The sequence below is a fragment of the Vipera berus genome (genome assembly GCF_964194415.1).
Source record: "Vipera berus genome assembly, chromosome: 11".
Taxonomy (NCBI): domain Eukaryota; kingdom Metazoa; phylum Chordata; class Lepidosauria; order Squamata; family Viperidae; genus Vipera; species Vipera berus.
Genome location: NC_138214.1, coordinates 19,293,428 through 19,310,895, shown reverse-complemented (window position 1 = coordinate 19,310,895; position 17,468 = coordinate 19,293,428).

The window sequence follows — 17,468 nt, the reverse complement described above, 5'->3', positions numbered from 1 at the left end:
ATAAGCAGTTTTTCCTAACAAATGCAAGATATAGGATGGGCTATCTCCGCAAGGAAACTTCAGATCTGCAAAAGTCATGGTTTTTTGGTCTTCGGGGAGGCAGGGGAACAGGAATATGTGTTTGTTTTTCGAATTTGAGCTCTTTCTGCAATGGGCACTTTTCATACTATAAGCAGTTTTTCCTAACAAATGCAAGATATAGGATGGGCTATCTCCGAAAGGAAACTTCAGATCTGCAAAAGTCATGGTTTTTTCGTCTTCGGGGAGGCAGGGGAACAGGAATATGTGTTTGTGTTGCGAATTTGAGCTCTTTCTGCAATGGGCACTTTTCATGCTCTAAGCAGTTTTTCCTAACAAATGCAAGATATAGCATGGGCTATCTCCGCAAGGAAACTTCAGATCTGCAAAAGTCATGGTTTTTTGGTCTTCGGGGAGGCAGGGGAACATGAATATGCATTTGTTTTTTGAATTTGAGCTCTTTCTGCAATGGGCACTTTTCATGCTCTAAGCAGTTTTTCCTAACAAATGCAAGATAAAGCATGGGCTATCTCCGCAAGGAAACTTCAGATCTGCAAAAGTCATGGTTTTTTGGTGTTCAGTGAGCTGGGGGAACATGAATACGTGTTTGTTTTTCGAATTTGAGCTCTTTCTGCAATGGGCACTTTTCATGCTCTAAGCAGTTTTTCCTAACAAATGCAAGATATATCATGGGCTATCTCCGCAAGGAAACTTCAGATCTGCAAAACTCATGGTTTTTTGGTGTTCAGTGAGCTGGGGGAACATGAATACGTGTTTGTTTTTCGAATTTGAGCTCTTTCTGCAATGGGCACTTTTCATGCTCTAAGCAGTTTTTCCTAACAAATGCAAGTTATAGCATGGGCTATCTCCGCAAGGAAACTTCACATCTGCAAAAGTCATGGTTTTTTGGTGTTCAGTGAGCCGGGGGGACATGAATACGTGTTTGTTTTTCGAATTTGAGCTCTTTCTGCAATGGGCACTTTTCATGCTCTAAGCAGTTTTTCCTAACAAATGCAAGATATAGCATGGGCTATCTGCAAGGAAACTTCAGATCTGTAAAAGTCATGGTTTTTCGTCTTCGGGGAGGCAGGGGAACAGGAATATGTGTTTGTTTTGCGAATTTGAGCTCTATCTGCAATGGGCACTTTTCATGCTATAAGCAGTTTTTCCTAACAAATGCAAGATATAGCATGGGCTATCTCCGCAAGGAAACTTCAGATCTGCAAAAGTCATGGTTTTTTGGTCTTTGGGGAGGCAGGGGAACAGGACTATGTGTTTGTTTTGCGAATTTGAGCTCTATCTGCAATGGGCACTTTTCATGCTATAAGCAGTTCTTCCTAACAAATGCAAGATATAACATGGGCTATCTCCGCAAGGAAACTTCAGATCTGCAAAAGTCATGGTTTTTTGGTCTTCGGGGAGGCAGGGGAACATGAATATGTGTTTGTTTTTTGAATTTGAGCTCTTTGTGCAATGGGCACTTTTCATACTATAAGCAGTTTTTCCTAACAAATGCAAGATATAACATGGGCTATCTCCGCAAGGAAACTTCAGATCTGCAAAAGTCATGGTTTTTTGGTGTTCAGTGAGCCGGGGGAACATGAATACGTGTTTGTTTTTCGAATTTGAGCTCTTTCTGCAATGGGCACTTTTCATGCTCTAAGCAGTTTTTCCTAACAAATGCAAGATATAGCATGGGCTATCTCCGCAAGGAAACTTCAGATCTGCAAAAGTCATGTTTTTTTGGTCTTTGGGGAGGCAGGGGAACAGGAATACGTGTTTGTTTTTCGAATTTGAGCTCTTTCTGCAATGGGCACTTTTCATGCTCTAAGCAGTTTTTCCTAACAAATGCAAGATATAGCATGGGCTATCTCCGCAAGGAAACTTCACATCTGCAAAAGTCATGGTTTTTTGGTCTTTGGGGAGGCAGGGGAAGAGGAATATGTGTTTGTTTTTCGAATTTGAGCTCTTTCTGCAATGGGCACTTTTCATACTATAAGCAGTTTTTCCTAATAAATGCAAGATATAGCATGGGCTATCTCCGCAAGGAAACTTCAGATCTGCAAAACTCATGGTTTTTTGGTGTTCAGTGAGCTGGGGGAACATGAATACGTGTTTGTTTTTCGAGTTTGAGCTCTTTCTGCAATGGGCACTTTTCTTGCTATAAGCAGTTTTTCCTAACAAATGCAAGATATAGGATGGGCTATCTCCGCAAGGAAACTTCAGATCTTCAAAAGTCATGGTTTTTTGGTCTTCGGGGAGGCAGGGGAACAGGAATATGTGTTTGTTTTTCGAATTTGAGCTCTTTCTGCAATGGGCACTTTTCATACTATAAGCAGTTTTTCCTAACAAATGCAAGATATAGGATGGGCTATCTCCGAAAGGAAACTTCAGATCTGCAAAAGTCATGGTTTTTTCGTCTTCGGGGAGGCAGGGGAACAGGAATATGTGTTTGTGTTGCGAATTTGAGCTCTTTCTGCAATGGGCACTTTTCATGCTCTAAGCAGTTTTTCCTAACAAATGCAAGATATAGCATGGGCTATCTCCGCAAGGAAACTTCAGATCTGCAAAAGTCATGGTTTTTTGGTCTTCGGGGAGGCAGGGGAACATGAATATGCATTTGTTTTTTGAATTTGAGCTCTTTCTGCAATGGGCACTTTTCATGCTCTAAGCAGTTTTTCCTAACAAATGCAAGATATATCATGGGCTATCTCCGCAAGGAAACTTCAGATCTGCAAAACTCATGGTTTTTTGGTGTTCAGTGAGCTGGGGGAACATGAATACGTGTTTGTTTTTCGAATTTGAGCTCTTTCTGCAATGGGCACTTTTCATGCTCTAAGCAGTTTTTCCTAACAAATGCAAGATATATCATGGGCTATCTCCGCAAGGAAACTTCAGATCTGCAAAACTCATGGTTTTTTGGTGTTCAGTGAGCTGGGGGAACATGAATACGTGTTTGTATTTCGAATTTGAGCTCTTTCTGCAATGGGCACTTTTCATGCTCTAAGCAGTTTTTCCTAACAAATGCAAGTTATAGCATGGGCTATCTCCGCAAGGAAACTTCACATCTGCAAAAGTCATGGTTTTTTGATCTTCGGGGAGGCAGGGGAACAGGAATATGTGTTTGTTTTTCGAATTTGAGCTCTTTCTGCAATGGGCACTTTTCATACTATAAGCAGTTTTTCCTAACAAATGCAAGATATAACATGGGCTATCTCCGCAAGGAAACTTCAGATCTGCAAAAGTCATGGTTTTTTGGTGTTCATTGAGCCGGGGGAACATGAATACGTGTTTGTTTTTCGAATTTGAGCTCTTTCTGCAATGGGCACTTTTCATGCTCTAAGCAGTTTTTCCTAACAAATGCAAGATATAGCATGGGCTATCTCCGCAAGGAAACTTCACATCTGCAAAAGTCATGGTTTTTTGGTCTTCAGGGAGGCAGGGGAACAGGAATATGTGTTTGTTTTGCGAATTTGAGCTCTTTCTGCAATGGGCACTTTTCATACTATAAGCAGTTTTTCCTAACAAATGCAAGATATGGGCATGGGCTATCTCCGCAAGGAAACTTCAGATCTGCAAAAGTCATGGTTTTTTGGTCTTCGGGGAGGCAGGGGAACATGAATATGCGTTTGTTTTTTGAATTTGAGCTCTTTCTGCAATGGGCACTTTTCATGCTCTAAGCAGTTTTTCCTAACAAATGCAAGATATAGCATGGGCTATCTCCGCAAGGAAACTTCAGATCTGCAAAAGTCATGGTTTTTTGGTGTTCAGTGAGCTGGGGGAACATGAATACGTGTTTGTTTTTCGAATTTGAGCTCTTTCTGCAATGGGCACTTTTCATGCTCTAAGCAGTTTTTCCTAACAAATTCAAGATATATCATTGGCTATCTCCGCAAGGAAACTTCAGATCTGCAAAACTCATGGTTTTTTGGTGTTCAGTGAGCCGGGGGGACATGAATACGTGTTTGTTTTTCGAATTTGAGCTCTTTCTGCAATGGGCACTTTTCATACTATAAGCAGTTTTTCCTAACAAATGCAAGATATAACATGGGCTATCTCCGCAAGGAAACTTCAGATCTGCAAAAGTCATGCTTTTTTGGTGTTCAGTGAGCCGGGGGGACATGAATACGTGTTTGTTTTTCGAATTTGAGCTCTTTCTGCAATGGGCACTTTTCATACTATAAGCAGTTTTTCCTAACAAATGCAAGATATAACATGGGCTATCTCCGCAAGGAAACTTCAGATCTGCAAAACTCATGGTTTTTTGGTGTTCAGTGAGCTGGGGGAACATGAATACGTGTTTGTTTTTCGAGTTTGAGCTCTTTCTGCAATGGGCACTTTTCTTGCTATAAGCAGTTTTTCCTAACAAATGCAAGATATAGGATGGGCTATCTCCGCAAGGAAACTTCAGATCTTCAAAAGTCATGGTTTTTTGGTCTTCGGGGAGGCAGGGGAACAGGAATATGTGTTTGTTTTTCGAATTTGAGCTCTTTCTGCAATGGGCACTTTTCATACTATAAGCAGTTTTTCCTAACAAATGCAAGATATAGGATGGGCTATCTCCGAAAGGAAACTTCAGATCTGCAAAAGTCATGGTTTTTTCGTCTTCGGGGAGGCAGGGGAACAGGAATATGTGTTTGTGTTGCGAATTTGAGCTCTTTCTGCAATGGGCACTTTTCATGCTCTAAGCAGTTTTTCCTAACAAATGCAAGATAAAGCATGGGCTATCTCCGCAAGGAAACTTCAGATCTGCAAAAGTCATGGTTTTTTGGTGTTCAGTGAGCTGGGGGAACATGAATACGTGTTTGTTTTTCGAATTTGAGCTCTTTCTGCAATGGGCACTTTTCATGCTCTAAGCAGTTTTTCCTAACAAATTCAAGATATATCATTGGCTATCTCCGCAAGGAAACTTCAGATCTGCAAAACTCATGGTTTTTTGGTTTTCAGTGAGCCGGGGGGACATGAATACGTGTTTGTTTTTCGAATTTGAGCTCTTTCTGCAATGGGCACTTTTCATACTATAAGCAGTTTTTCCTAACAAATGCAAGATATAACATGGGCTATCTCCGCAAGGAAACTTCAGATCTGCAAAAGTCATGGTTTTTTGGTGTTCAGTGAGCCGGGGGGACATGAATACGTGTTTGTTTTTCGAATTTGAGCTCTTTCTGCAATGGGCACTTTTCATACTATAAGCAGTTTTTCCTAACAAATGCAAGATATAACATGGGCTATCTCCGCAAGGAAACTTCACATCTGCAAAAGTCATGGTTTTTTGGTGTTCAGTGAGCTGGGGGAACATGAATACGTGTTTGTTTTTCGAGTTTGAGCTCTTTCTGCAATGGGCACTTTTCTTGCTATAAGCAGTTTTTCCTAACAAATGCAAGATATAGGATGGGCTATCTCCGCAAGGAAACTTCAGATCTTCAAAAGTCATGGTTTTTTGGTCTTCGGGGAGGCAGGGGAACAGGAATATGTGTTTGTTTTTCGAATTTGAGCTCTTTCTGCAATGGGCACTTTTCATACTATAAGCAGTTTTTCCTAACAAATGCAAGATATAGGATGGGCTATCTCCGAAAGGAAACTTCAGATCTGCAAAAGTCATGGTTTTTTCGTCTTCGGGGAGGCAGGGGAACAGGAATATGTGTTTGTGTTGCGAATTTGAGCTCTTTCTGCAATGGGCACTTTTCATGCTCTAAGCAGTTTTTCCTAACAAATGCAAGATAAAGCATGGGCTATCTCCGCAAGGAAACTTCAGATCTGCAAAAGTCATGGTTTTTTGGTGTTCAGTGAGCTGGGGGAACATGAATACGTGTTTGTTTTTCGAATTTGAGCTCTTTCTGCAATGGGCACTTTTCATGCTCTAAGCAGTTTTTCCTAACAAATGCAAGATATATCATTGGCTATCTCCGCAAGGAAACTTCAGATCTGCAAAACTCATGGTTTTTTGGTGTTCAGTGAGCTGGGGGAACATGAATACGTGTTTGTTTTTCGAATTTGAGCTCTTTCTGCAATGGGCACTTTTCATGCTCTAAGCAGTTTTTCCTAACAAATGCAAGTTATAGCATGGGCTATCTCCGCAAGGAAACTTCACATCTGCAAAAGTCATGGTTTTTTGATCTTCGGGGAGGCAGGGGAACAGGAATATGTGTTTGTTTTTCGAATTTGAGCTCTTTCTGCAATGGGCACTTTTCATACTATAAGCAGTTTTTCCTAACAAATGCAAGATATAACATGGGCTATCTCCGCAAGGAAACTTCAGATCTGCAAAAGTCATGGTTTTTTGGTGTTCATTGAGCCGGGGGAACATGAATACGTGTTTGTTTTTCGAATTTGAGCTCTTTCTGCAATGGGCACTTTTCATGCTCTAAGCAGTTTTTCCTAACAAATGCAAGATATAGCATGGGCTATCTCCGCAAGGAAACTTCACATCTGCAAAAGTCATGTTTTTTTGGTCTTTGGGGAGGCAGGGGAACAGGAATACGTGTTTGTTTTTCGAATTTGAGCTCTTTCTGCAATGGGCACTTTTCATGCTCTAAGCAGTTTTTCCTAACAAATGCAAGATATAGCATGGGCTATCTCCGCAAGGAAACTTCACATCTGCAAAAGTCATGGTTTTTTGGTCTTCGGGGAGGCAGGGGAACAGGAATATGTGTTTGTTTTTTGAATTTGAGCTCTTTCTGCAATGGGCACTTTTCATACTATAAGCAGTTTTTCCTAACAAATGCAAGATATAGCATGGGCTATCTCCGCAAGCAAACTTCAGATCTGCAAAAGTCATGGTTTTTTCGTCTTCGGGGAGGCAGGGGAACAGGAATATGTGTTTGTTTTGCGAATTTGAGCTCTTTCTGCAATGGGCACTTTTCATGCTCTAAGCAGTTTTTCCTAACAAATGCAAGTTATAGCATGGGCTATCTCCGCAAGGAAACTTCACATCTGCAAAAGTCATGGTTTTTTGGTGTTCAGTGAGCTGGGGGAACATGAATACGTGTTTCTTTTTCGAATTTGAGCTCTTTCTGCAAAGGGCACTTTTCATGCTCTAAGCGGTTTTTCCTAACAAATGCAAGATATAGCATGGGCTATCTCCGCAAGGAAACTTCAGATCTGCAAAACTCATGGTTTTTTGGTGTTCAGTGAGCTGGGGGAACATGAATACGTGTTTGTTTTTCGAATTTGAGCTCTTTCTGCAATGGGCACTTTTCATGCTCTAAGCAGTTTTTCCTAACAAATGCAAGTTATAGCATGGGCTATCTCCGCAAGGAAACTTCACATCTGCAAAAGTCATGGTTTTTTGGTGTTCAGTGAGCTGGGGGAACATGAATACGTGTTTGTTTTTCGAATTTGAGCTCTTTCTGCAATGGGCACTTTTCATGCTATAAGCAGTTTTTCCTAACAAATGCAAGATATAACATGGGCTATCTCCGCAAGGAAACTTCAGATCTGCAAAAGTCATGGTTTTTTGGTCTTCGGGGAGGCAGGGGAACATGAATATGTGTTTGTTTTTTGAATTTGAGCTCTTTCTGCAATCGGCACTTTTCATGCTCTAAGCAGTTTTTCCTAACAAATGCAAGATATAGCATGGGCTATCTCCGCAAGGAAACTTCAGATCTGCAAAAGTCATGGTTTTTTGGTGTTCAGTGAGCTGGGGGAACATGAATACGTGTTTGTTTTTCGAATTTGAGCTCTTTCTGCAATGGGCACTTTTCATGCTCTAAGCAGTTTTTCCTAACAAATTCAAGATATATCATTGGCTATCTCCGCAAGGAAACTTCAGATCTGCAAAAGTCATGGTTTTTTGGTGTTCAGTGAGCCGGGGGGACATGAATACGTGTTTGTTTTTCGAATTTGAGCTCTTTCTGCAATGGGCACTTTTCATACTATAAGCAGTTTTTCCTAACAAATGCAAGATATAGGATGGGCTATCTCCGCAAGGAAACTTCAGATCTTCAAAAGTCATGGTTTTTTGGTCTTCGGGGAGGCAGGGGAACAGGAATATGTGTTTGTTTTTCGAATTTGAGCTCTTTCTGCAATGGGCACTTTTCATACTATAAGCAGTTTTTCCTAACAAATGCAAGATATAGGATGGGCTATCTCCGAAAGGAAACTTCAGATCTGCAAAAGTCATGGTTTTTTCGTCTTCGGGGAGGCAGGGGAACAGGAATATGTGTTTGTGTTGCGAATTTGAGCTCTTTCTGCAATGGGCACTTTTCATGCTCTAAGCAGTTTTTCCTAACAAATGCAAGATAAAGCATGGGCTATCTCCGCAAGGAAACTTCAGATCTGCAAAAGTCATGGTTTTTTGGTGTTCAGTGAGCTGGGGGAACATGAATACGTGTTTGTTTTTCGAATTTGAGCTCTTTCTGCAATGGGCACTTTTCATGCTCTAAGCAGTTTTTCCTAACAAATTCAAGATATATCATTGGCTATCTCCGCAAGGAAACTTCAGATCTGCAAAACTCATGGTTTTTTGGTGTTCAGTGAGCCGGGGGGACATGAATACGTGTTTGTTTTTCGAATTTGAGCTCTTTCTGCAATGGGCACTTTTCATACTATAAGCAGTTTTTCCTAACAAATGCAAGATATAACATGGGCTATCTCCGCAAGGAAACTTCAGATCTGCAAAAGTCATGGTTTTTTGGTGTTCAGTGAGCCGGGGGGACATGAATACGTGTTTGTTTTTCGAATTTGAGCTCTTTCTGCAATGGGCACTTTTCATACTATAAGCAGTTTTTCCTAACAAATGCAAGATATAACATGGGCTATCTCCGCAAGGAAACTTCACATCTGCAAAAGTCATGGTTTTTTGGTGTTCAGTGAGCTGGGGGAACATGAATACGTGTTTGTTTTTCGAGTTTGAGCTCTTTCTGCAATGGGCACTTTTCTTGCTATAAGCAGTTTTTCCTAACAAATGCAAGATATAGGATGGGCTATCTCCGCAAGGAAACTTCAGATCTTCAAAAGTCATGGTTTTTTGGTCTTCGGGGAGGCAGGGGAACAGGAATATGTGTTTGTTTTTCGAATTTGAGCTCTTACTGCAATGGGCACTTTTCATAATATAAGCAGTTTTTCCTAACAAATGCAAGATATAGGATGGGCTATCTCCGAAAGGAAACTTCAGATCTGCAAAAGTCATGGTTTTTTCGTCTTCGGGGAGGCAGGGGAACAGGAATATGTGTGTTGCGAATTTGAGCTCTTTCTGCAATGGGCACTTTTCATGCTCTAAGCAGTTTTTCCTAACAAATGCAAGATAAAGCATGGGCTATCTCCGCAAGGAAACTTCAGATCTGCAAAAGTCATGGTTTTTTGGTGTTCAGTGAGCTGGGGGAACATGAATACGTGTTTGTTTTTCGAATTTGAGCTCTTTCTGCAATGGGCACTTTTCATGCTCTAAGCAGTTTTTCCTAACAAATGCAAGATATATCATTGGCTATCTCCGCAAGGAAACTTCAGATCTGCAAAACTCATGGTTTTTTGGTGTTCAGTGAGCTGGGGGAACATGAATACGTGTTTGTTTTTCGAATTTGAGCTCTTTCTGCAATGGGCACTTTTCATGCTCTAAGCAGTTTTTCCTAACAAATGCAAGTTATAGCATGGGCTATCTCCGCAAGGAAACTTCACATCTGCAAAAGTCATGGTTTTTTGATCTTCGGGGAGGCAGGGGAACAGGAATATGTGTTTGTTTTTCGAATTTGAGCTCTTTCTGCAATGGGCACTTTTCATACTATAAGCAGTTTTTCCTAACAAATGCAAGATATAACATGGGCTATCTCCGCAAGGAAACTTCAGATCTGCAAAAGTCATGGTTTTTTGGTGTTCATTGAGCCGGGGGAACATGAATACGTGTTTGTTTTTCGAATTTGAGCTCTTTCTGCAATGGGCACTTTTCATGCTCTAAGCAGTTTTTCCTAACAAATGCAAGATATAGCATGGGCTATCTCCGCAAGGAAACTTCACATCTGCAAAAGTCATGTTTTTTTGGTCTTTGGGGAGGCAGGGGAACAGGAATACGTGTTTGTTTTTCGAATTTGAGCTCTTTCTGCAATGGGCACTTTTCATGCTCTAAGCAGTTTTTCCTAACAAATGCAAGATATAGCATGGGCTATCTCCGCAAGGAAACTTCACATCTGCAAAAGTCATGGTTTTTTGGTCTTCGGGGAGGCAGGGGAACAGGAATATGTGTTTGTTTTTTGAATTTGAGCTCTTTCTGCAATGGGCACTTTTCATACTATAAGCAGTTTTTCCTAACAAATGCAAGATATAGCATGGGCTATCTCCGCAAGGAAACTTCACATCTGCAAAAGTCATGTTTTTTTGGTCTTTGGGGAGGCAGGGGAACAGGAATACGTGTTTGTTTTTCGAATTTGAGCTCTTTCTGCAATGGGCACTTTTCATGCTCTAAGCAGTTTTTCCTAACAAATGCAAGATATAGCATGGGCTATCTCCGCAAGGAAACTTCACATCTGCAAAAGTCATGGTTTTTTGGTCTTCGGGGAGGCAGGGGAACAGGAATATGTGTTTGTTTTTTGAATTTGAGCTCTTTCTGCAATGGGCACTTTTCATACTATAAGCAGTTTTTCCTAACAAATGCAAGATATAGCATGGGCTATCTCCGCAAGCAAACTTCAGATCTGCAAAACTCATGGTTTTTTCGTCTTCGGGGAGGCAGGGGAACAGGAATATGTGTTTGTTTTGCGAATTTGAGCTCTTTCTGCAATGGGCACTTTTCATGCTCTAAGCAGTTTTTCCTAACAAATGCAAGTTATAGCATGGGCTATCTCCGCAAGGAAACTTCACATCTGCAAAAGTCATGGTTTTTTGGTGTTCAGTGAGCTGGGGGAACATGAATACGTGTTTCTTTTTCGAATTTGAGCTCTTTCTGCAAAGGGCACTTTTCATGCTCTAAGCGGTTTTTCCTAACAAATGCAAGATATAGCATGGGCTATCTCCGCAAGGAAACTTCAGATCTGCAAAACTCATGGTTTTTTGGTGTTCAGTGAGCTGGGGGAACATGAATACGTGTTTGTTTTTCGAATTTGAGCTCTTTCTGCAATGGGCACTTTTCATGCTCTAAGCAGTTTTTCCTAACAAATGCAAGTTATAGCATGGGCTATCTCCGCAAGGAAACTTCACATCTGCAAAAGTCATGGTTTTTTGGTGTTCAGTGAGCTGGGGGAACATGAATACGTGTTTGTTTTTCGAATTTGAGCTCTTTCTGCAATGGGCACTTTTCATGCTATAAGCAGTTTTTCCTAACAAATGCAAGATATAACATGGGCTATCTCCGCAAGGAAACTTCAGATCTGCAAAAGTCATGGTTTTTTGGTCTTCGGGGAGGCAGGGGAACATGAATATGTGTTTGTTTTTTGAATTTGAGCTCTTTCTGCAATCGGCACTTTTCATACTATATGCAGTTTTTCCTAACAAATGCAAGTTATAGCATGGGCTATCTCCGCAAGGAAACTTCAGATCTGCAAAAGTCATGGTTTTTTGGTGTTCAGTGAGCCGGGGGGACATGAATACGTGTTTGTTTTTCGAATTTGAGCTCTTTCTGCAATGGGCACTTTTCATGCTCTAAGCAGTTTTTCCTAACAAATGCAAGTTATAGCATGGGCTATCTCCGCAAGGAAACTTCAGATCTGCAAAAGTCATGGTTTTTTGGTGTTCAGTGAGCCGGGGGGACATGAATACGTGTTTGTTTTTCGAATTTGAGCTCTTTCTGCAATGGGCACTTTTCATGCTCTAAGCAGTTTTTCCTAATAAATGCAAGATATAGCATGGGCTATCTCTGCAAGGAAACTTCAGATCTGCAAAAGTCATGGTTTTTTGGTGTTCAGTGAGCCGGGGGGACATGAATATGTGTTTGTTTTTCGAATTTGAGCTCTTTCTGCAATGGGCACTTTTCATGCTCTAAGCAGTTTTTCCTAACAAATGCAAGATATAGCATGGGCTATCTCTGCAAGGAAACTTCAGATCTGCAAAAGTCATGGTTTTTCGTCTTCGGGGAGGCAGGGGAACAGGAATATGTGTTTGTTTTGCGAATTTGAGCTCTATCTGCAATGGGCACTTTTCATGCTATAAGCAGTTTTTCCTAACAAATGCAAGATATAGCATGGGCTATCTCCGCAAGGAAACTTCAGATCTGCAAAAGTCATGGTTTTTTGGTCTTTGGGGAGGCAGGGGAACAGGAATATGTGTTTGTTTTGCGAATTTGAGCTCTATCTGCAATGGGCACTTTTCATGCTATAAGCAGTTCTTCCTAACAAATGCAAGATATAACATGGGCTATCTCCGCAAGGAAACTTCACATCTGCAAAAGTCATGGTTTTTTGGTCTTCGGGGAGGCAGGGGAACATGAATATGTGTTTGTTTTTTGAATTTGAGCTCTTTGTGCAATGGGCACTTTTCATACTATAAGCAGTTTTTCCTAACAAATGCAAGATATAACATGGGCTATCTCCGCAAGGAAACTTCAGATCTGCAAAAGTCATGTTTTTTTGGTCTTTGGGGAGGCAGGGGAACAGGAATACGTGTTTGTTTTTCGAATTTGAGCTCTTTCTGCAATGGGCACTTTTCATGCTCTAAGCAGTTTTTCCTAACAAATGCAAGATATAGCATGGGCTATCTCCGCAAGGAAACTTCACATCTGCAAAAGTCATGGTTTTTTGGTCTTTGGGGAGGCAGGGGAAGAGGAATATGTGTTTGTTTTTCGAATTTGAGCTCTTTCTGCAATGGGCACTTTGCATACTATAAGCAGTTTTTCCTAATAAATGCAAGATATAGCATGGGCTATCTCCGCAAGGAAACTTCAGATCTGCAAAACTCATGGTTTTTTGGTGTTCAGTGAGCTGGGGGAACATGAATACGTGTTTGTTTTTCGAATTTGAGCTCTTTCTGCAATGGGCACTTTTCATGCTCTAAGCAGTTTTTCCTAACAAATGCAAGTTATAGCATGGGCTATCTCCGCAAGGAAACTTCACATCTGCAAAAGTCATGGTTTTTTGGTGTTCAGTGAGCTGGGGGAACATGAATACGTGTTTGTTTTTCGAGTTTGAGCTCTTTCTGCAATGGGCACTTTTCATGCTATAAGCAGTTTTTCCTAACAAATGCAAGATATAACATGGGCTATCTCCGCAAGGAAACTTCAGATCTGCAAAAGTCATGGTTTTTTGGTCTTCGGGGAGGCAGGGGAACATGAATATGTGTTTGTTTTTTAAATTTGAGCTCTTTGTGCAATGGGCACTTTTCATACTATAAGCAGTTTTTCCTAACAAATGCAAGATATAGCATGGGCTATCTCTGCAAGGAAACTTCACATCTGCAAAAGTCATGGTTTTTTGATCTTCGGGGAGGCAGGGGAACAGGAATACGTGTTTGTTTTTCGAATTTGAGCTCTTTCTGCAATGGGCACTTTTCATACTATAAGCAGTTTTTCCTAACAAATGCAAGATATAGCATGGGCTATCTCCGCAAGCAAACTTCAGATCTGCAAAAGTCATGGTTTTTTCATCTTCGGGGAGGCAGGGGAACAGGAATATGTGTTTGTTTTGCGAATTTGAGCTCTTTCTGCAATGGGCACTTTTCATGCTCTAAGCAGTTTTTCCTAACAAATGCAAGTTATAGCATGGGCTATCTCCGCAAGGAAACTTCACATCTGCAAAAGTCATGGTTTTTTGGTGTTCAGTGAGCTGGGGGAACATGAATACGTGTTTCTTTTTCGAATTTGAGCTCTTTCTGCAAAGGGCACTTTCCTTGCTCTAAGCAGTTTTTCCTAACAAATGCAAGATATTGCATGGGCTATCTCCGCAAGGAAACTTCAGATCTGCAAAACTCATGGTTTTTTGGTGTTCAGTGAGCTGGGGGAACATGAATACGTGTTTGTTTTTCGAATTTGAGCTCTTTCTGCAATGGGCACTTTTCATGCTCTAAGCAGTTTTTCCTAACAAATGCAAGTTATAGCATGGGCTATCTCCGCAAGGAAACTTCACATCTGCAAAAGTCATGGTTTTTTGGTGTTCAGTGAGCTGGGGGAACATGAATACGTGTTTGTTTTTCGAATTTGAGCTCTTTCTGCAATGGGCACTTTTCATGCTATAAGCAGTTTTTCCTAACAAATGCAAGATATAACATGGGCTATCTCCGCAAGGAAACTTCAGATCTGCAAAAGTCATGGTTTTTTGGTCTTCGGGGAGGCAGGGGAACATGAATACGTGTTTGTTTTTTGAATTTGAGCTCTTTCTGCAATCGGCACTTTTCATACTATATGCAGTTTTTCCTAACAAATGCAAGTTATAGCATGGGCTATCTCCGCAAGGAAACTTCACATCTGCAAAAGTCATGGTTTTTTGATCTTCGGGGAGGCAGGGGAACAGGAATACGTGTTTGTTTTTCGAATTTGAGCTCTTTCTGCAATGGGCACTTTTCATGCTCTAAGCAGTTTTTCCTAACAAATGCAAGTTATAGCATGGGCTATCTCCGCAAGGAAACTTCACATCTGCAAAAGTCATGGTTTTTTGGTGTTCAGTGAGCTGGGGGAACATGAATACGTGTTTGTTTTTCGAATTTGAGCTCTTTCTGCAATGGGCACTTTTCATGCTCTAAGCAGTTTTTCCTAACAAATGCAAGATATAGCATGGGCTATCTCTGCAAGGAAACTTCAGATCTGCAAAAGTCATGGTTTTTCGTCTTCGGGGAGGCAGGGGAACAGGAATATGTGTTTGTTTTGCGAATTTGAGCTCTTTCTGCAATGGGCACTTTTCATGCTCTAAGCAGTTTTTCCTAACAAATGCAAGTTATAGCATGGGCTATCTCCGCAAGGAAACTTCAGATCTGCAAAAGTCATGGTTTTTTGGTCTTTGGGGAGGCAGGGGAACAGGAATATGTGTTTGTTTTGCGAATTTGAGCTCTATCTGCAATGGGCACTTTTCATGCTATAAGCAGTTCTTCCTAACAAATGCAAGATATAACATGGGCTATCTCCGCAAGGAAACTTCACATCTGCGAAAGTCATGGTTTTTTGGTCTTCGGGGAGGCAGGGGAACATGAATATGTGTTTGTTTTTTGAATTTGAGCTCTTTGTGCAATGGGCACTTTTCATACTATAAGCAGTTTTTCCTAACAAATGCAAGATATAACATGGGCTATCTCCGCAAGGAAACTTCAGATCTGCAAAAGTCATGTTTTTTTGGTCTTTGGGGAGGCAGGGGAACAGGAATACGTGTTTGTTTTTCGAATTTGAGCTCTTTCTGCAATGGGCACTTTTCATGCTCTAAGCAGTTTTTCCTAACAAATGCAAGATATAGCATGGGCTATCTCCGCAAGGAAACTTCACATCTGCAAAAGTCATGGTTTTTTGGTCTTTGGGGAGGCAGGGGAAGAGGAATATGTGTTTGTTTTTCGAATTTGAGCTCTTTCTGCAATGGGCACTTTTCATACTATAAGCAGTTTTTCCTAATAAATGCAAGATATAGCATGGGCTATCTCCGCAAGGAAACTTCAGATCTGCAAAACTCATGGTTTTTTGGTGTTCAGTGAGCTGGGGGAACATGAATACGTGTTTGTTTTTCGAATTTGAGCTCTTTCTGCAATGGGCACTTTTCATGCTCTAAGCAGTTTTTCCTAACAAATGCAAGTTATAGCATGGGCTATCTCCGCAAGGAAACTTCACATCTGCAAAAGTCATGGTTTTTTGGTGTTCAGTGAGCTGGGGGAACATGAATACGTGTTTGTTTTTCGAGTTTGAGCTCTTTCTGCAATGGGCACTTTTCATGCTATAAGCAGTTTTTCCTAACAAATGCAAGATATAACATGGGCTATCTCCGCAAGGAAACTTCAGATCTGCAAAAGTCATGGTTTTTTGGTCTTCGGGGAGGCAGGGGAACATGAATATGTGTTTGTTTTTTGAATTTGAGCTCTTTGTGCAATGGGCACTTTTCATACTATAAGCAGTTTTTCCTAACAAATGCAAGATATAGCATGGGCTATCTCTGCAAGGAAACTTCACATCTGCAAAAGTCATGGTTTTTTGATCTTCGGGGAGGCAGGGGAACAGGAATACGTGTTTGTTTTTCGAATTTGAGCTCTTTCTGCAATGGGCACTTTTCATACTATAAGCAGTTTTTCCTAACAAATGCAAGATATAGCATGGGCTATCTCCGCAAGCAAACTTCAGATCTGCAAAAGTCATGGTTTTTTCATCTTCGGGGAGGCAGGGGAACAGGAATATGTGTTTGTTTTGCGAATTTGAGCTCTTTCTGCAATGGGCACTTTTCATGCTCTAAGCAGTTTTTCCTAACAAATGCAAGTTATAGCATGGGCTATCTCCGCAAGGAAACTTCACATCTGCAAAAGTCATGGTTTTTTGGTGTTCAGTGAGCTGGGGGAACATGAATACGTGTTTCTTTTTCGAATTTGAGCTCTTTCTGCAAAGGGCACTTTCCTTGCTCTAAGCAGTTTTTCCTAACAAATGCAAGATATTGCATGGGCTATCTCCGCAAGGAAACTTCAGATCTGCAAAACTCATGGTTTTTTGGTGTTCAGTGAGCTGGGGGAACATGAATACGTGTTTGTTTTTCGAATTTGAGCTCTTTCTGCAATGGGCACTTTTCATGCTCTAAGCAGTTTTTCCTAACAAATGCAAGTTATAGCATGGGCTATCTCCGCAAGCAAACTTCACATCTGCAAAAGTCATGGTTTTTTGGTGTTCAGTGAGCTGGGGGAACATGAATACGTGTTTGTTTTTCGAATTTGAGCTCTTTCTGCAATGGGCACTTTTCATGCTATAAGCAGTTTTTCCTAACAAATGCAAGATATAACATGGGCTATCTCCGCAAGGAAACTTCAGATCTGCAAAAGTCATGGTTTTTTGGTCTTCGGGGAGGCAGGGGAACATGAATATGTGTTTGTTTTTTGAATTTGAGCTCTTTCTGCAATCGGCACTTTTCATACTATATGCAGTTTTTCCTAACAAATGCAAGTTATAGCATGGGCTATCTCCGCAAGGAAACTTCACATCTGCAAAAGTCATGGTTTTTTGATCTTCGGGGAGGCAGGGGAACAGGAATATGTGTTTGTTTTGCGAATTTGAGCTCTTTCTGCAATGGGCACTTTTCATGCTCTAAGCAGTTTTTCCTAACAAATGCAAGTTATAGCATGGGCTATCTCCGCAAGGAAACTTCAGATCTGCAAAAGTCATGGTTTTTTGGTGTTCAGTGAGCCGGGGGGACATGAATACGTGTTTGTTTTTCGAATTTGAGCTCTTTCTGCAATGGGCACTTTTCATGCTCTAAGCAGTTTTTCCTAACAAATGCAAGATATAGCATGGGCTATCTCCGCAAGGAAACTTCAGATCTGCAAAAGTCATGGTTTTTCGTCTTCGGGGAGGCAGGGGAACATGAATATGTGTTTGTTTTTTGAATTTGAGCTCTTTGTGCAATGGGCACTTTTCATACTATAAG